The sequence below is a fragment of the Hemiscyllium ocellatum genome, chromosome 2 (genome assembly GCF_020745735.1).
Source record: "Hemiscyllium ocellatum isolate sHemOce1 chromosome 2, sHemOce1.pat.X.cur, whole genome shotgun sequence".
NCBI classification, from domain to species: Eukaryota; Metazoa; Chordata; class Chondrichthyes; order Orectolobiformes; family Hemiscylliidae; genus Hemiscyllium; species Hemiscyllium ocellatum.
In genome coordinates this window covers 152,134,646-152,156,337 of record NC_083402.1, presented here as the reverse complement: position 1 = coordinate 152,156,337, position 21,692 = coordinate 152,134,646, and positions in this window count along the sequence as shown.

Below are 21,692 nucleotides of genomic sequence, written 5' to 3'. Positions count from 1 at the left end.
GGAAGCCTGTGCTAGATACTTTGAAAGCTGCCATGGTTCTTGCATGGTCAGCTTTCTTGGCTTATGGACCAGGAAATGTCACCTGTCAGATCGACCCCATTGAAACAATTTTCAGGAAGCTGTGGTAATTAAAGTCTATGGTGGTGTGATGGATGATCATGAAATGACATCTATAAAACTGGAAGGGATAAATTAATGGATTAGCAAATAAGTTACTTCACTATGGATTAATTTTCCTCTCATCTGATTTCCAAGGCTAAAGGTATTCATTCTATTCAGGCACCTGATCCAAATGGTCTTCACTTAACTGAATCTTTCTCTCTCTCTCTCTCTCTCTCTCTCTGGATGAAGTATATGTTCCCATGCAACCTATCCATTCATCTATCTATCCATCAGGAGCTGTTGTGGACTGGGAGCTATTGTCTGAATCTGTGAAAGAATATGACAAGCTAAGAGTCAATATTGAAAAACTTTTACTAAAAAATTTTTCTCAATTAGCCAAGTATCAGAACAAAATGGTAGACCACAAAGCTGAGCCCATATATCTCAGCCAGGATCTCAATCAGGGACAACGAGAATGGAAAGTCTGGTATCACATAACCAAACCAGTAGCTTTCATGGAAAAATAAGCCTGTTATGTAATGAGAGCCAAGCTTGTAGCATTGATTGAACTTTTATGGGTATAGTTTAATAGGAGTGAATGTTCAAAGAAAACACATTGAATTTGAAGAGTGAACATCAGTAGACAACTTCATTTGAATTTGATTGGACTGTTACATTTAAGCCCAAGCCTATACTTGCTCACTCAGCATTCAGACACATTCAGCTTGGGCCATTGGATAGCAAACAGAACAGGAATCAATACGGAATTTTTTTCCCTTCACACATTAAGTGCATTGATTCAACATGTAGTGCACTTAATATGTCCAAGCTGAGATTGGTTAATGAAATAGCATTGTGGAACTGAACCCAGCATCAACCTGATCTGCCTGGATTAGTCACTCATCATGGAGTCTAAAAAAAAACAGATTCCAACTTTAAAGGCAAGTGGCACAAGCACCAATGTGTGTGCCTTTCCTCCACATGTGGAGTATGTATTATTTCACCTCGAAAATAACCTGAGGTGTCACAGATATCCATAGCAAATGAAGTTTGAATGGTTTGAAAAGCTGATGAGAAGAATGCTTGCCACGTGGTGGATGGTTTCCTTCTCAAAATCCTACAATAAATGAAATAGTTCACAAAAATTGCTTGGCCAGCACTTTAGAATTTACAGCAATACAGATGTCAAACACATCCAGCAGATGTGGCTAAGTCACCCACCTATATTGCCAGCTGGATTCAGGGTCAGCATTCTTCATAGTGCTACTGAAGCCAAGAATGACTGCTTTGAATTTGCAATTAGTTCATACTTGACTATCTGCGCTACAAATTGTGGAGGATACTTTGCCATACTTTTTGCAAACACAGTTTTTCTTTTACATTCAAACCAGTTCAAAGTAGGAGTACTGGAAATCTTTTATTCCCAATTTACTGCTCCAGAATTTGTCGCACTGAAAGAAGAATGGTCTATCTAGAATCATCCATCTCTGACTTTCATGAGCAAGCAGTAACACATACTGCATTGGCAGATGCGCCAGAATTAAAACAATTTCTAAATAAAACGTTAAGTTTTTTTGTTCCTGTTCTTCTCTGGGGCAAGACGTTGCACAGACATATGAGGCCATGAAGCTGAAATTCACTTTACTGATAGTGAATCAACAAACTATTATCTTTTCTAATTGATTTCATATCCACGATAATAATGGTGAATAATGGTGAACTTCTTAAAGGTATAAGCCAAGGAACCAAAATTCTTAAAAAGACAGTTATGTAGACAAAGGGTGCTCTGGCAAATGAATAATCTGGAAAGCTAATAGTTGTTGTATTGGATGAATAATCTAATTGGTCAGTGAAGTAAAGGTACCCCAGTCTGCGTTAACATGACTCCAGACTCACAGCATTGGTTGCATTTCACAATGAAGACAAGAAATAGGAGCTGGGTCTGTTTTTGGATCAGAGAACTACGTCCAGTGGAAAACTGAACAGTGAACCTGTAATTTAAATGCTGTTATGAAGACACCTTATATTTGATATTGCTTGGAGGACTTAATTTTTGAAGGAATGTGGAAAATGGATTTATTTCAAGTTTTGTAGAATATCTAAGGTGGTTTCACTAAAAAGAGTTCATTGAAAGTTTACTGTGGACATTGGAGAATTTCTTTTACTTGTACATCTTGTGACTGGAATAACTGCTATTAACCATAGTTGAGGCTGTTTTGAACAGTGACTGGCTTGGAGTGGTTTTCATTTTATCTGGACAAGCTGAGTTGAAGAAAAGCCTTCTAAAAACAAGTTAGAGTCATAGAGTACATCTCTATGTACAGCATGGAAACAGACCCTTTGGTTCAACCTATCCATGCGACCAGATATCCCAACTCAACCTAGTCCCACCTGCCAGCATCCAGCCCATATCCCTCCAAACCCTTCCTATTCATACACCTATCCAAATGCCTTTTAAATGTTGCAATTGTACCAGCCTCCACTACTTCCTCTGGCAGCTCATTCCATACACGGACCACCCTCTGTGTGGAAAAGTTGCCCCTTAGTTCTCTTTTATATCTTTTCCCTCTCACCCTAAATCTATGGCCTCTAGTTCTGGACTCCCAGATCCCCAGGAAAAGACTTTGTCTATTTATCCTATCCATGCCCCTCATGACTTTATAAACCTCTATTAAGTCACCCCTCAGCCTCCGACGGTCCAGGGAAAACAGCCCCAACCTATTCAGCCTCTCCCTATAGCTCAAATCCTCCAACCCTGGCAACATCCTTGTAAATCTTTTCTGAACCATTTCAAGTTTCACAATATCTTTCCAAAAGGAAGAAGACCAGAATTGGACACAATATTCCAATAGTGGCTGAACCAATGTCCTGTACAGTCCTAACATGACCTCTCAACTCCTGTACTCAACGCTCTGACCAATACAGAAAGCATACCAAACACCTTCTTCACTGTCCTATCTACCAGCGACTCTACTTTCAAGGAGCTATAAACCTGCACTCCAAGGTCTCTTTGTTCAGCAACACTCCCTCGGACCTTACCATTAAGTGTATAAGTCCTGCTAAGATTTGCTTTCCCAAAGTGTAGCACCTTGCAATTATCTAAATTAAACTCCATCTGCCACTCAGCCCATTGGCCCATCTGGTCAAGATCCTGTTGTAATCTTAGGTAACCTTCTTCGCTGTCTATTACACCTCCAATTTTGGTGTCATCTGCAAACTTACTAACTGTACCTCTTATGCTCACATCCAAATCATTTATATAAATGACGAAAAGTAGAGGACCCAGCACCGATCCTTGTGGCACTCCACTGGTCACAGGCCTCAGTCTGAAAAACAACCCCCCACCACCACCCTCTGTCATGTACCTTCGAGCCAGTTCTGTATCCAAATGGCTAGTTCTCCCCGTTTTCCATGAGATCTGACCTTGCTAACCAGTCTCCCATGAGGAACCTTGTTGGACACCTTACTGAAGTCCATATAGGTCACATCCATCACTCTGCCCTCATCAATCCTTTGTTACTTCTTCAAAAAGCTCAGTCAATTTTGTGAGAAATGATTTCCCACATGCAAAGCCTTATGGACTATCCCTAATCAGTCCTTGTCTATCCAAATACATGTACATCCTGTCCCTCAGAATTCCCTCCAACAATTTGCCCACCACCGACGTCAGGCTCACCGGTCTATAATTCCCTGGCTTGTCCTTACCACCTTTCTTAAACCGTGGCACCACATTAGTGAACCTCTAGTCTTCCAGCACCTCACCTGTGACAAATATCTCAGCAGTAGGCCAAGTAATCACTTCCTTAGCTTCCCACAGTATTTTAGGGAACACCTGATCAGGTCCTGGGGATTTATCCACCTTAATGCTTTTCAAGATGTCCAACACTTCCTCCTCTGTAATACGGACATTTTGCAAGATGTCACCATATATTTCCCTACAGTCTATATCTTCTATGTCCTTCTCCACAGTAAATACTGGTATAAAATACTCATTTAGTATCTCCCCCATCTCCTACGGTTCCACACGAAGGCCACCTTGCTGATCTTTGTGGGCTCCTATTCTCTCCCTAGTTCCCCTTTTGTCCTTAATGTATTTGTAAAAACCCTTTGAATTCTCCTTAACCCTATTTGCCAAAGTTATCTCATATTTCCTGATTTCCTACTTAAGCACACTCCTACTCTTCAAAGGATTGAATATTTTTTTCTCCAGTGGGACATGGACATCACTGGCCGGGTCAGAATTTATTGCCAGTCCCTGCTTATGCTTCAGAAGTTTGTGATGAGCTGCGTCTTGAACAAGTATAGTCCTTGACCTATCAGTAGATCCACAATGCTCTTACAGAGTGAATTCCAAGATTTTGACTCAGTAACACTGAAGGAGTGCGGATATATTTCCAAGTCAGGATGGTGAGTGGCTTAGAGGTGAACTTGTTCGTATTGGCATTCCCAAGTATCTACCACCCTTGTTCTTATTAGATTACTTAAATACAGTGTGGAAACAGGCCCTTTGGCCCAACAAGTCCATACCGAACCGCCAAAGCGCACCCACCCAGACCCATTCCCCTACGTTTACCCCTTATCTAACACCACGGGCAATTTTGCATGTCCAATTCACCTAACCTGCACATCTTTGGACTGTGGGAGGAAACTGGAGCACCCAGAGGAAACCCACACAGACACGGGGAGAACGTGCAAACTCCACACAGTCAGTCGCCTGAGGCGGGAATTGAACCCGGGTCTCTGACGCTGTGAGGCAGCAGTGCTAACCACTGTGCCACCGTGCCGCCCATAATTGATGGAAGTGGTTATAGCTTTGGTAGATGCTGCCTAATGATGGTTGGTGAATTTGTTTTGCAGATAGTATACACTGCTGTTCCTGAGCATTGCTGGTGGAAGGAGTGAATGCTTGTGAATGTGGTGACATTCATAAGTGGGCTGTTTTGTCCTTGAGTCATTTTGGATCTGCACCCATCCAGGCAAGTGGAAAGTATTCCTTCACATTCCTGATTTCTGCGTTATAGATGGTGGGCAGGCTTTGGGGAGTCCGGAGGTGAGTTACTGGCCGCAGTATTCCTCATGTCCGACCTGCACCTTGTAGTCACTCTGTTTATGTGGTGAGTTGAGTTCAGTTTCTGGTCAATGACTCAGGATGTTCAGGGGAGGAAAGCTGTCCCACAGACGTCTCCCATTTCTGTGAAGAAAACACTTCTGTTGAGGTCAGGTTAAAACCCCTTTGTTATTTTGAAAGAGTATTTAAAGAAATAAAGTGGAAGCCTTTGTGCACCAAAGACCTCCACTTCACCCGGTGGAAGTAAGATATCTCAGGGGGATGGATATCTCAAACCTGAAGCAGTGCAGAACTTCACTTCAGAGATACTGACCAGACTCTGATGCTAGACATGGGGGTGATAGTGTGAGGGTGAGGAGGGAGGTTTGGCTCCAAAAGGATAGCAGGAGAAGGCCACCTTGTTATGCAGAGTGCCTTCTTTCTGTTTTGTTTCATCGCCTACCACTCCCCACCCCCACCACCCCCACCACCTACCAACATGTTTTTGTCCTCTCTCACACATGCTTCTGATTTCTACTCTCCAGAGGACCATAAGAAATCGGAACAGGAGAAGGCTGTTCAGCCTCTTGAGCCTACTTCACCATTCGCCAGGATCATGGCTGATCCGAAATTCCTCACATTCACTTTCATGCCCTTTCCCCATAATCTTTGATTCCCCGAATGATCGTAAATCCATAACCTCAGCCTTATATATACACAAGGACTGTGTCCACACAGCAAGAGGTTCTAAATTCTTCCCCATCTCAGTTTTAAATTGGCGCCCCCTTATTCTGAGATTCTGTCATCAGTTTCCAAACTGTTCCATGAGAAGAGACATTCTCTCAGCTTTTACCCTGTCAAATCCTTTAAGAATTTCAATAAGATCGCCTCTCATTCTTCAACAGGGAGTAGAGTCTCAATCTGTTTATCCTTGCTCATAAGACAATTTATCCACGTCTGTTTTTGTGTCATCTGCAAATTTAGCTACAGGACATTCAATTCCTTCCTCCAAGTTATTGTAAACAGCTGTGATCCCAGCAATGACCCCAAAAAAGATTCCCTTATCACCACTCACTGTTTCCTCCCAGTGGGCCAAATTTCGACACATGCCAATATACTTCCTCCAACACCATGGGCTTTTATTTTATGGCTTAATCTTTTGTGAAGTACCTTGTCAAATGAAGTCCAAATACAACACATCCACTGGTAACCTTCTATCCACTCTGGGTGAGACATTCTCAAAAATCTCGAATGAGTTAGTCAGATCTAATTTACCTTACATGAAGCTATGTTGATTCGGCTTCAATAGATTATGAGTTTTCAAAGTTTGTGAGAAGATTTGTAGCTCGGGTGCTTGTTGTTGTGGTTCTGTTCACCAAGCTGTGAATTTGTGTTGCAGACGTTTCATCCCCTGTCTAGGTGACATCCTCAGTGCTTGGGAGCCTCCTGTGAAGCGCTTCTGTGATCTTTCCTCCGGCATTTGTAGTGGTTTGAATCTACCGCTTCCGGTTGTCAGTTCCAGCTGTCCACTGCAGTGGTTGGTATATTGGGTCCAGGTCGATGTGCTTATTGATTGAATCTGTGGATGAGTGTCATGCCTCTAGGAATTCCCTGGCTGTTCTCTGTTTGACTTGCCCTATAATAGAAGTGTTGTCCCAGTCGAACTCATGTTGCTTGTCATCTGCATGTGTGGCTACTAAGGATAGCTGGTCATGTTGTTTCGTGGCTAGTTGGTGTTTATGGATGCGGATCATTAGCTGTCTTCCTGTTTGTCCTATGCAGTGTTTTGTGCAGTCCTTGCATGGGATTTTGTACACTACATTGGTTTTGCTCATGCTGGGTATCGGGTCCTTCGTCCTGGTGAGTTGTTGTCTGAGAGTGGCTGTTGGTTTGTGTGCTAGCCACGAAACGACACATGGGGATTCTGGAAGCAAAGCAGAAAGTGCACAATGAGATGACCTTTTTATGCAATAACCTCATTTGTCAAACCAGATAGGAGGAGAAAGCTTTAAAAGGGACCTGAGGGATAACATTTTCAGGCAGAGAGTGCTGCATGTATGTAATGAGCTGCCAGACGAAGTGGTGGAGGCTGGTTCATTTACAGCATTTAAAAGACATTTGGATGGGAACACGAATAGGAAGGGATTAGAGGAATATGGGCTAAATGCTGGCAAATGGAATAAGGTCAGATTAGAATGTCTAGTCAGTATAATAAATTGGACCAAAGAATCTGTTTCCATACTGTATGACTCTATAACTCTATAAAACCCTTTTCTCTGATCTTGGGCAATTTACTTGACCTACTTTTGTCTTACTTACAACTTTTATTCCAACTAGTCTTTATGTTAGCAGAAGATTTAGCAATCATACCTTTGGTACAGTCTTATAAGTGATTTACATAAATTGTAAACAGTTGTGAACCCAGCATGGATCCCTGTGGCACATTATATCTTAATAGAAACATCAAAGATAGGAGCAGGAATATGTCATTTGGCCCCTTGATCCTGCTCTGCCATTCAATGTGACCATGGCTGAGCATCAAGCTGAATACCCTAATCCCATCCTCCCTCATATTCCTTGATCCAACCAAAAAATAACTTATTTAGAACACAAGGACATAAGAAATGGCAGCAGAGGGATCCAAGATGGCGGCCATGCCCACGGGTGGTCTCCCGAGAGTGCCTGATCCTGAGGGCGGATCCCGGTTCCCTTTTAGATGGTTGCAGGAGGGCTTTCTCTATGTAGGTGTATTTATTACTCCTGTTTTTGATTGGCTATTTAAAGTCAATTTTGCCCATTTATTCGACAGAATCAAGCTGGACCTTCGTAGATGGGAGGCTGTTTCAGATCTCTTGGTTAGGTTGGATAGCCATCATTAAAATGACCATTCTGCCCCTCCTGTTGTATCCTATGTGAATGCTTGCTCTGCTTTTTACTAAGCAAATATTTAGAAGACTGAGTAGCTAGTTTAGTTTTTTTATCTGGTATCACAAGCGGCCCCTAATTAAATGGACTAAATTGCAGTTACTTACAGGAATGGGTCTCCCAGACATCAGAAACTATCAGGCAGGCTCACTGCTACCTTACGTGAATGATTGGGCCAGGGGGGACCCTCACTCACTTTGGTTGACCATCAAAGCATCTCAGGCAAGATGCCCCCTATTAGCCTGCTGACCTTAGACAAACTGAGGACAGTTAAGAAATATTGCCATAGACCAACAGTCATCAATACTGTCAAGGCATGGAGGGCAATGCATCAGGGTGAGGGCAATATTGCCAAAACATGATGGAATCTGGGTTGAAACTATGGGCAGGTAGGGGTATGTCTTGCCTGGGTGATTTATTCGAAGGAGACGTACTGATGTCTTTTGACCAGTTGGCTCGGAAATATGAATTGTCCATTAAGGACATCTTTCATTTCTTTCAAATTAGAAATTTCACACAAAAAGTGATCACACTTCTAACTCTTCCTTGTAGGTGCAACTTGGAGAAGAGGGTGTTGAGTGCTGAGGGTTCATTATCTATTAGCAAAGCTTATCATCTATTGGGAGAGGGCCCCTCTGACGAGACCAAATGGCTCTGCAAGGTATGGGAGAGGGAGTTGGACATTGAGATTTCTTCTGAAATATAGGAGGATATCTGCGAAAATGAAAGAAGGATCTCAATTTGCAACAGACCCATGCCTTGCAATTGAAGATTCTCCACAGGGTCCATCTGGCCCCAGACTGCCTCACTAAATTTGAAGCGAGAGCATCTCTAATGTGTCCTAAATGTAAAGTGAGTGTGGGTACACATACTCATTGTCTTTGGTCATGTTACAGACTGCGGGCACACTGGAGTGAAATAGAGAAGGCTTTGGGACGGAGGTGGAGATGGAACCGGTACCTCTTCTTGTTAGCTTTGTTAATTCGCTTTCATTAGATGCACACAGAAAGGCTTTTCAGTATCCTCACTTTTTGTGACAGAAATAACATTCTATTAGGGTGGGTGTTGGAAAATCCCCCGGGGCTGGCGAGTTGGCGTAAGGAAATCATGGAGCATATCCCCTTGGATTTCCTTATGAATATGGTGCACCATAAAACTGAGAATTTCTAAAAGACGTGGCAGCCCTTTTTGCATTACCTGAGTACAGATTTATCCACCACACTACACTAATAAGAGCCTTTATATAGCCACAGCAATTCTATGTAATGCATCTAGTATCCAGAGAGGAGGAACTAGAGCATATGAATATGTATAAACTCATGTGCTCGATGGTCAAGGGCTATTGCTTTGTTTTGCTGAGCCGTGTTACGGTTACTATCGTGACTATTATTGTTAAAACTTTTCTTTTTTAGCTTAGTTATTAGTTGGTATTTATTTTTGTAATTAGCAGGTTTTGTTTTTTGATATTAGTTTGAATTGTTTGGTTTTGCATTTGTGGTAATATTCAAAAGGAAAAATTCATTTTCTTAAATAAAAATATATTTTTAAAAAAAGAAATAGGAGCAGAAGTAGACTATCTGGCCAATCATTCAATAAAGTCATAGCTCCACCATTTAATAAGATCATGGTTCCACCATTTAATAAGGTCATGCCATTTAATAAGAGCATGGCTCCACTATTCAATAATATCATGGCTTCATTATTCAATAAGAGCATGGCTCTGCCATTTAATAAGATCATGGCTTCGCCATTCTTTAAGATCATGGACTCAGCTGCACTTATCTGCCCGCTCCCCATAAACCGGGAGAAAGTGAGGATTCGCAGATGCTGGAGATCAAAGTCGAGAGTGTGATGCTGGAAAAGCACAGTCGGACAGGCAGCGTCCAAGATTAGATTACTTACAGTGTGGAAACAGGCCCTTTGGCCCAACAAGTCCACACCGACCCGCTGAAGCGTAACCCACCCATACCTCTACATTTATCCCTTACCTAACAGTACGGGCAATTTAGCATGGCCAATTCACCTGACCCACACACCTTTGGACTGTGGGAGGAAACCGGAGCACCCGGAGGAAACCCACGCAGACACGGGGAGAACGTGCAAACTCCACACAGTCAGTCGCCTGAGGCGGTAATTGAACTCGGGTCTCTGGCGCAGTGAGGCAGCAGTGTTAACCACTGTGCCACCGTGCCGCCCACAAAGACTAGGGGAATTGACGTTTCAGGCATAAGCCCTTCATCAGGAACCTTCCACTGCTCTTCAGATGCTGCCTGATCAGCTGTGCTTTTCCAGCAATATACTCTTCAACTCTCACTCCCCATAAACCTAACTTCCTTTATTATTCAAAAATCTATCAATCTTTGCCTTAAAAACAGATAGCCTCAACTGCTTCACTAGGCAGTTTGTCCCAGTTTCCACAAATTTGCCCAAGGACCAGTCCTGTTCTCATACCACCATATCTTAGAGCCCCTCACTTTCTCTTTTTAAATTCTTTCATAGCGCGTGTGTCACTGGCTCAGTCAAAATTTATCATCCAACTCTAACTGCCCTTGAGAACATGTTAATGAGCCACCTCTTGACTTGCTGCAGTCTATCTGGTTCAACTTCTCAGTAGCAGTCTTGCTCGACCATACCAAAGGGCAGATTAGAGTCATTAGCACTGCACTGGGATCACATGTAAGTGAACACCAAGAGGTTGTTTAGCTCAGTTAGCTAGATGGCTGGCTCGTGATACAGAACAATGCAAACAGTGTGTGCTCATTTTCAGTATTAATGCTGACTCTCTATTTTCTGTTAGTTTCCCAATCTGCCATCCAGCCCATTACAATCCTATCTCCAACAGGATGAGCCTTTATTTCCCACAGTAACCTTTGATGTGACTCTTTAATGAGTGCCTCTGGAAAATCTAGGTAAATACATTCACTGGTTTTCCTTTATTTACAGCACATTACTACCTCAAAGAACTTACATAAATTGGTTAAACAGAATTTCTCTTTCACAAAACCATATTGACAGGCCGAGTCCTGATGAAGGGCTTTTGCCCGAAACGTCGATTTTGCTGCTCCTTGGATGCTGCCTGAACTGCTGTGCTCTTCCAGCATCACTGATCCAGAGGCTGAGTGAATGGGCAAGTGTATATCAGACGCAGTATTATCTGGGTAAATGTGAGATTATCCACATTGGTAGCAAACATAGGAAGGCAGGTCAATATCTGAATGTCTGTAAGTTGAGAGAAGGAAATGTTCAACAAGACCTGGATGTCTTTGTGCACCTTTATTCCTGATGAAGGGCTTTTGCCCGAAACGTCGATTTCACTGCACTTTGGATGCTGCCTGAACTGCTGTGCTCTTCCAGCACCCACTAATCCAGAATGTCTTTATGCACCAATCACTGAAAGTAAGCGTGCAGGTGCAGCAGGCAGTAAAGAAGGCACCCTGTATATTGGCCTTCATAGTGAGAGGATTTGAGTGCAGGAACAAGGATGTCTTGCTGCAATTATGCAGGGTATTAGCAAAGCTAGACCTGGAGTATGTGCAGTTTTTGTCTCTTTATCTGAGGAAGGATGTTCTTGGTATAGAGGGAATACAGCGGCACGGTGACTCAGTGGTTAGCACTGCAGCCTCACAGCACCACGGTTCCCAAGTTCAATTCCAGTCTCGGATGACTGTCCTGTGTGGAGTTTGCATATCCTCCCAGTGTCTGCGTGGGTTTCCTCCCACAGTCCAAAGATGTGCAGGTCAGGTGAATTGACCATGCTAGATTGCCCAGTGCTAAGTGCATTAGTCAGAGGGAAATGGATCTGGGGTGGGTTACTCTTCGGAGGGTCTGTGTGGACTGGTTGGCCGAAGGGCCTATTTCCACACTGTAGGGATTCTAATCTAATTAAAGAGTTACCAGACTGATTCCTGGGATGGCAGGACTGATCAATGAGGAGAGATTAAGTTGGTTGGGATTGCATTTACTGGGGTTTAGAAGAGTCAGGGAGGAATCTCACAGAAACCTATAAAATTCTAACAGGGCTAAACAGGTTACATGCAGGAAGAATGTTTCCAAGGAAGTGGGGTGGGGGGAGGGGTAGAGTCCAGAGCCAGGGATCATAGTTCAAGGATAAGGGATAAATCTTATAGGACTGAGATAGGAGAGGTTTCTTTAAACAGAGAGTGGTGAGCCTGTGGGATTTACTACCACAGACAGTGATTCAGGCGAAAACATTCTATGCTTTTGAAGGAGGTAGATATGGCTCCTGTGTCTGAAGGGATTGGGGGATATTTGGGGGAGGGCAGGATTAGAGTTTTGAGCTCAATGATCAGCCATGATCATACTGACTGGTGGGACAGGCTCGAGGGGCTGACTGGCCTACTCTACCCCTATCTTCTATGTTTCTATGACACTGCGTGATTGCCTCGAACAAACTTAAGTGCCTTGCTAAAACATCTGTAATAATAACTTAAAACAATAAAATAATAAAATGTTTAAAATATTATTAAGTTATCACAGATGTGATAATGTTAAGTCATTATTATTAAGTTATTGTAAGTTATTATCACAGTTGTAATAACTTAATAATAATAACTTAATATTATCACATCTGTGATAATAACTTACAATACAAACTTATTGATCTTGGACTAAGCCCCACTCTCTGCAACAGGATCCTCAGTTTCCTGACCCACAGGCCACAATCAGTGAAGATTGGGGACAATATTTCATCCTCACTAACATTCAACACTGGAGCCCCCCAGGGGTGCGTACTCAGCCCCCTACTGTACTCACTGTCTACCCATGACTGCATCGCCAAATACCAGACTAATGCCATTTACAAGTTCACTGATGATACCCCAACGACGATGAAACAGACTATATGGGAGGTGGAAGACCTGGAACCATGGTGCACTGAGAACAAGCCAGTTCGCAATGCTAGCAAAACTAAGGATCTCATTATTGATTTCGACAGGATGTTACTCATGCCCCTCTACACATTAACAGCACAGAGGTGGAACGAGTGGAGATTGTCAAGCTCCTGGGAGTGGTCATCCACAACAAGCTTTCTTGGACTCTTCACATGGATGCACTGGTTACAAAGGCCCAACAATGTCTCTTCTTCCTCAGGCAGCTGAGGAAATTTGGCGTGATGGTGGATACCCTTGCCAACTTTTATAGGTGCACCATCGAGAGCATTCTGTCTGGATGTATCACTACCTGGTATGGCAACTGTACCATTCAAGATCGGAGACGGTTACAGAGAGGGGTGAACATATCCCGGACAATCACAAAGGCCAACCTCCCATCTATAGAATCCATCTCCCAGGCCCGCTGTCAAGGAAAGGCCGCCAGCATTCTCAAAGATCCATCCCACCCTGGTAATGTTTTTCTACAACCTCTACCATCGGGGAGAAGGTACAGAAGCCTGAACACACACACCAGCCGGTTTCACAACTGTTTCTACCCTACTGTTGTTAGAATACTGAATGGACTCACAAACTCTGAATATTCCCCTGTACCTGTGTTTTTGTTTTTGCTCATGTTTACCTGTTATTTACTTATGTATGCGACTTAACTCTGTGATCTGCCTGTATTGCTAACAAGACAAAGCTTTTCACTGTGCCCCGGTACACGTGACATTAAATTCAATTCAATTCAATAATAATAATCTCATATTATCACATCTGTGATAATAACTTAAAATAACTTAATAATAACTTAATATAATAACTTTTAAACCACATCTTCATTCGAACATGTTAAGCTAACTGGTCTGTACTTTTCTGATTTCCCTCTTCATCACTTTTTCATTACAAGATTTATATTAACTCTTTTCCATTCTAATTGAATATTTATTGAACTAGGAAGTTTTGGAGAAATCCTACCATCTGAGCTTAACTGCAATTGATGCACATAAATTAAACCGTACAGACAGTGGGCTGGGTAATGTCGGTAAAAAAAATTACTAGGAATTAAAAAGCAAAATCTCAGACTTCTCTGAATAAATTAAATCCATGACCATCAGTCTTAGACTGAACTGCAACTTCCTAAACCAGTTTTTTTCATATTCATTTTTAAATTACAAATTGTATAAAAACTAGAAAAGAAAGTGTGGAGTCTCTGCTATAATTCCAGCTGGTGGGAATACAAGGTAAATTAGATCAGAGCCAGACCTGACTTGATAGACCTTAAGTTTTAGTTTTGCTCATTATTCACCATGGTACGTCATTCAAAATATTTACAAAGTAGTTTTAACAAAAGCACATATAAGTTTACAATATGAGGGTAAAAACAGAACCAATTTTGCACCATAAAAGAAATATTTGAAATAGTTTTATTACAAATAAATATTTGATCCTTTTACCTCAACAACAACCTGCAGATATTTAAATTTCAAATATGGATCACCCTATCTCCACTTTAAGCTTCTCTTTTGGTTGGCATGGCCGTAATTGATTTCTGGAACTTTCTTTTTGCTGTCTTCTAAACACTTCTGGAGCAAACACAGAGGTTCTCCATACTTTCAAACTCCAGGAGTTTCCTGCATCTGGAATTTTATCTGAAACTGTTTAGGACTTTCTCTCCAGCCCTCATTGTTTTGGAGATATCAAACCATCAGCACCCATTTGTTTTGAATGAACCCAGACCCACTGCTTCTCCTTTGTTCTCAATTGTTCTGACTTTCTGCCTGTTGCTTGGGAACATCAGTTTTCTGTTCTACCCTTGGTTCAAGTGCAACTGTTTCAAACTGTTCACTCTAAACTCTACGACAAGACTAGGAGAAAGTGAGGACTGCAGATGCTGGAGATCAGAGCTGAAAATGTGTTGCTAGAAAAGCGCAGCAGGTCAGGCAGCATCCAAGGAGTAGGAGAGTCGATGTTTCGGGCATGAGCCCTTCTTCAGGATTTCCTGCCCTAAACGTCGATTCTCCTGCTCCTTGGATGCTGCCTGACCTGCTGCGCTTTTCCAGCAATACATTTTCAACTCTATGACAAGACTCTCTGTCAACCCTCATTAAAACTACATGTACCTACAAAGTTCCAGGTTACCTTCAACACTCACACAGGTCAAAAATGAAGTTAATCCAGGGCTTCCCTTATTAACACGCAAGGAGATACAAATAAAATTTAACGTTCTCCAATTTAGAACTCAAATTTCTAAATAGTAATAATAATAAATCATGAACCTTCATCACACCACACATCACAGACATTTAGATTTTTGAATATAGAGGTCATTGCATCTAATTCATGATGCTCTGTTGTCCTGGTCAACAGCTCTATCCTGGTCAACAGTTTATTGATTTTCAAACTCAATTTGAGTCTAAGCTACATTGGATCAATACTATGCACAGGGAATAATAACATTTATTCAGCATTACTAATTTGCTGTAGAGTCATAGAGTCATGGAGATGTACAGCATGGAAACAGACCCTTCGGTCCAACCTGTCCATGCCAACCAGATATCCCAACCCAGTCTAGTCCCACCTACCAGCACCCGGCCCATATCCCTCCAAACCCTTCCTATTCATATACCAATCCAAATGCCTCTTAAATGTTGCAATTGTACCAGCCTCCACCACTTCCTCTGGCAGCTCATTCCATACACGTACCACCTTCTGCGTGAAAAAGTTGCCCCTTAGGTCTCTTTTATATCTTTCCCCTCTCACCTTAAACCTATGTCCTCTAGTTCTGGACTCCCCAACCCCAGGGAAAAGACTTTGCCTATTTATCCTATCCATGCCCCTCACAATTTTGTAAACCTCTATAAAGTCACTCCTCAATCTCCGACGCCCCAGGGAAAACAGCCCCAGCCTGTTCAGCCTCTCCCTGTAGCTCAAACCCTCCACCCCTGGCAACATCCTTGTAAATCTTTTCTGAACCCTGTCAAGTTTCACAGCATCTTTCTGATAATTAAATTGTTGAAATTATCTTGAATGATCAAAGTGTTGCATAAAGCAGAACAGGATAGAAAATATTTGGTAGTAAGTAGTAAACACGAAGTAAGGAGTTTACATTTTTGGCTCCAGCAACAGAATAATTCTTTATGAAATATCAGCCACAAACAACATTACTACAGCCTAGATTTCCCTGGAGTAGGGCCAGTTTGGGAGGGCTTTAAAAATTGAGCTGGGACCCAATTCTGGGATGTCAGGCCCAATTCCCAGAAGTGTTTTTCCCAAAATGGGATAAGGATGCAGGTAACGGGCACTGATCCAATATTTGTCTCCTTGTTGGTGATATTTCAAACCTTTCTGTGGAGTTGGGCTCACTTTGTTCGGAACTGTCAAGAGCCTAATATCCAAGACAGGACAAAATATTCTCACTGCAACTCAACCAAAGATATCAAGCTTTAGCAATTATTTTATTTTGCACCACAGCCAAATTTAAAACATCTTGAGATCCCCAATAAAGTAGTTTACAGCTTCATTAATGCAGTCTCAGTTTCAATGCCTCGAGTTTCTGATTGTCTGACCTCAGAATCGTCAGGCTGGAGAGGGTTACAGCTTTCGATGACTCCACAGTATGCATTTTTCTTTTCTGATAGGGTCCCTACCTTATTGACAGACTGGAAAGAGTCAACAAATGTGGCGCTGGAAAAACACAGCAGGTCAGGCAGCATCTGAAGAGCAAGTGAGTCAACATTTCAGGTAAAAGCCCTTCAGACCTCACTGTCTTCTTATTCACACTGCCAAGCTGAGTAGAGAGCAGGACAAAGATGTAGCAGGTGCCGGAAGAAACAAGGATCATGTAGGGGACTCTGACCCTCGACGTTGGGAGAGTATTGTTGGATTGTGTGAGGTGTCTGGAGGTAGAGGGGATGAGAATATACACAGGCAAACAGGTAAGTCAAGGTTGTGGGAGAATACTCCCAATGTCTCAAAGGCTGCGCTCTGTAGGCTCTTATTCCTACTCTCAAACCGCCCTCACATCTCTGGGGTCATCTCATTCCTGAGGACCAAAGCAGGGTCAGGCATTATTAAGGCAATGAAATGTTCCGTCTGGTGTGTGTGTGTGTGTGTGTGTGTGTGTGTGTGTGTGTGTGTGTGTGTGTGTGTGTGTGTGTGTGTGTGTGTGTGTGTGTGTGTGTGTGTGTATTGGGGGGTGGCTGTGTGTGGGGTATGGATATATGGGGGCATGCGTGTGCGTGAATGTATGTATGTGTTTGTGTTTGTGTATGGGGTGTGTGTGCATGGGGGGGGAGTGGGTGTATGTGTGTGTGTGTGTGAATGTGTGTTTGTGTGTGTGTGTATGTGTGTGTGAGAGTGTGTGTGTATGTGTGTGTGTGTGTTTGTGTGTGTGTGTGTATGTGTGTGTGAGAGAGAGTGTGTGTGTGTGTGTGTGTATGTATGTATTGGGGGGTGGCTGTGTGTGTGGTGTGTGAGGGTGGCTGTGTGTGGGGGTGTGGATATATGGGGGCATGCGTGTGCGTGAATGTATGTATGTGTTTGTGTTTGTGTATGGGGTGTGTGTATGTATGGGGTGGAGTGGGTGTATGTATATGTGTGTGTGAGTGTGTGAGCATGTGTGTGTCACTGTGTTTGTCACTGTGTGTGCGTGTGTGTAGTTTGTGTGAGTGTGTGAATGTGTGTATCTGTGTATTTGTATGTATGTGTGTTTGTGTGTATGTGTGTGTGAGAGTGTGTGCATGTGTCTGTGTGTATGTGTGTCTGTGTGTGTGTGTGTGCGTGTGAGTGTGTGTGTGTGTTGGGAGGTGGCTGTGCATATGGGGTGTAGGGGTGAATGTGTGTGGGGAGGTGTGGGGGGATGTGTGTGCGTGAGTGTGTGTGTTTGTGTATGGGGGTATGTGTGTATGGGGGGGAGTGGGTGTATGTGTATGTGTGTGCGCATGTGTGTAAGTGTGTGAGCGTGTGTACGAGTGTGTAGTTTGTGAGAGTGTGTGGGTGTCTGTGTGCATGTGTCTGTGAGTGTGTGTCTGTGTGTATATATGTGTGTGTGTGTGTGTGTGTGTGTGTTTGTGTGTGTGTTTGTGTGTGTGCATACAGTACTGACCTCCATGCTTCCCCTTTACCCTGGGACTGGGTAGTTTGATCCCTATCCAATTTTAGATATGTAACATTTTTATAATTCACTTGATCCAGCCACCTACTTTGTGGGAAATGAAATTTGTCCCTCAAGTTTAAAACAATTCTGTTAACAGATAACTTTGCTGTTAAATAGCTGTGAATCTCAAACTCAAAGTTTCTCTGCTTGTCTACTCAATTTTAAGTTTTACTGTTGTGCAGATATGTCATATCTTTATTTGTCTTCCCAAAATATATCACATCACATCTTTCTGCATTAAGTTCATTTGACATTTGTCTGCCCAGATTACCAACCAGTCTAGTGTCTCCTGACAGTAACAAGAGACTTTCATCATGTACACGTTTCCGTTGTGTGGAGTGGGGGAAAGTATGATGAACTTTTCAATCAGAAGGAATTTTAGAAGTCAGACACCAGCAGAAGAATTTTGGATGTCGTCTCAGGCTGTTCTATCCTTCTGCCAGAGGAGGTAGGCAAGTACACAGTTACTAAAGCATGCAGTTCATTCATTTGTTGGCTAATACTAAAGCCATCCTGATTGCAATGTTCCATTTCAAAACGGTAGATTACATGAAGACACAGCTTTTTTTTCTGTCTAGCTCCAGACCTCCAACTGTAACTGCAGCTTTTCTAATTGCTGTAAGGTGACATTTTGGATTTGTAACAGATGAGGACATGTTTTGGGATGGAAATCACACAGCACAGTTCCATTCCTTCAAAAATATACTGTTAATTTCAGAGCAAGTAGAGAAATATCAAATAAGTGCCTGCCCTTAATGTTTTGCACATATGCAAATGACAGGAAAACATCTTACTTGTTAGAAATGTTACATTTCAAGCCGGTATGTCATTGATTTAGTTCAAGCCTTTCTTTCCAAAAATGGCACACAATTTTAATTCAAACTCTGAATATTTTCTTATATTGTTGCTGAGGAACTTTAGGCAGGAATTTTATCCCCACCTTTCTGTCACTGAACCTTTAACGTGGACCATGCTATGGATTATACTCATCTTTTCAACAGAGGCAGAACTGGAGCAGACTGAACTTAATTTATTAGTTATAGAACACAGTTTTGCTCCTATAATGCACACAACATAATTTATTTTACGTGATTTTTCACCTCAGAGTCCTATTTTGAACAGTCTTTTGTTCAGTCTTACTTGTTGTGAAGTCTCATGGGTTTAACTAAGAATAAATAGCCATTTCTGCAGTACCTTGTAGCATGGAATCCATGGAAGATATCCAGGGAGTCAGGAAAGATCTGTAACTGGGGAGTGGCAGGGACTCTGGCTGATTCTCTGGGATCTGTCATTCAACCACGGGATCCACTTTCAGTGACTGCAGACCAGTTGGACATTGAAGAAATGAAATCTTTACCTAAAGGGCACTATTCACTAAAGATCATTAAACAACACATTCCAACTCATGACTAATACCTTCCAGAAGGACAAGGCCAACAGATATTTAGGAACACCACCAACTGCAGGTTCCTCTCACCATCCTGACTTGGAAATCTATCACCATTTCTTCAGTGTCACTGGGTCAAAATCCTGGAATTCCCACCCTAATGGCATTGTGGGTCAACCTACAGCATGTGGACTGCAGCAATTCAAGAAGGCAGCTCACTCCCCCCTTCACAAGGGCAACTAGGGATGGGCAATTTAGCTAGCCCAGACAGTGGCTCCAAACCCCACAAGTGAACTCAAAAATGATCTGGTCTTGATCCTTTCATGCTTGCAGTGATGACATCTAACACCAGAGGGAATCCAGCAGTGGTCTGTAGGCTGAGGGCCATGAGTGACTAGATTGCTGATAGGGCCCATTGTCAATAGCCACCTCAGAAACGGCATTAGTTATCTTCTTGACAACAACAAAGATTGAGGAGTCCAACACATAACCCAATGAGAAAATTCCAGAGACTTAGAAAATGAGAGTCTCAATGATCTTGACAATCACTAGCAACAGATATCATTGAGTCATTGAGATCTACAGCACAGAAAAAGATCCTTCAGCCCATCGGGTTTGTACCAATCAAAAATAATCATGTCACTATTCTAACCTCATTTTGTAGCATGTGACCCATAGCCTTGTTTGCCTCTGCATCATAAGGACACATCAAAACTCTTCCTCAGTATTATGGGTTTCTGACTCTCAGAACCTCAGGCAGTAAGTTTCAGATTCCCACCATCCTCTGGGTGAAAAAGACTTTCTTCACATCTCCCTCTACACATCCCCTTCCCTTAAATCTAGGTCATTGGACCCTCAGGCAAGGGGAACAATTTCTTCCTGAAGCTTGAGTCAGGGATGGCCTGCAGGAAGACACTAAACTGATTCTAATGCAACAGCTTGGATCACAGTAGATAACTCAGTGGTGCCTTGGGAGACTCTCTCCCAGGGTAGACTCTCTCCCAGGGTAAACTGTCCAGCATGAATGAGCTGTTGGTGGCCTGTTGCTGTCCTTCTCCATTATGCCCACCTGGAAATCCCAGCTGCTCCTTATCCTGCTCCTGCTGTTGCCTGCTCCTGCCTCCCTCCCTCTGCACTGCTCCCTGTCCATGTTGGAACTGCAGAGACCCTGTGGTTTCAGCTTGCAGCAGCCAGACTTTCTGCTAGTGCTGTGTTTGCTGTCCTTCCACCACCACCCCCCTCCCCACCCACACCTTTCCCTGAGTAGTCTCTTTAGAGCAAGTGTCTGAATCCCTCTGTGCCCCTTGCAGAGTGTCTCCATAATCAATGCTGCTACCTTTACCCAATTCTGGCATTGATGCCATCCTTCCTATATTGGCTTTCCAACAGCTGCCTGACAGAGACTGAACTGAGTTTCCTTACTGATACATTTAACAGGGACAGATGCTGACATTCCCATGCACCCAATGATCAGATTTGAATTGTGCTGTAAGATAGGAGTTCCTTGCTGTTATGTTATTTGATGTCCCACCATGTTAACATCTGAAGACTACCTTCCGTGGGGTGGAATAGTTGATGAGAATCTCAGTCGCTTGCTCAAAAGGTGGCACCCACGCTGACTCTTCAGAACAAGGACCACTGTATTTTCTCCTAATCAGGCAGTTCAGAGGGCAGTGGTGGTCCTTTCTCTGAAATCAACTCCACCAGGATCGAAATCCTGCTCAGTGAAAGCAGCCAGCCAATCAGACACCAGCTGCTCTTGCACTTGGCAATGCTATGGCAGCGGCAGGTAAATGCTTTGGCAGCCTTGGTTTCTGGAGTTCGGATTACAATGCGAAGAAGGTGGATGGAGTCAGAATGAAGGGGAGGATGGTAGCATTTAACGGTCACAATCCTGTCCCTGATCAAGGAGCCCCCACAGCCTTGAATTACAGGCTTTCTGCACTGGTCTATAATTGGGGTAGCCTGACCACTATTTGTACCACCTGGAGCCGAGGGAATTGTATCTCCTGTAGGAACTGGCCAATCACTAGTCTTTAGATGGTCATTAATTGATCACTGAAGGGCCTTCAAAGACAGTGGAGCAGGGCAGGTGAGGAGCAGCCTAGTGGAGGCAGGAAAGCAGCAGGGTTGGGATACCACCACTCTGCCCCTAATGGAGTTGGCTCCCTGTCTCCAGGCACT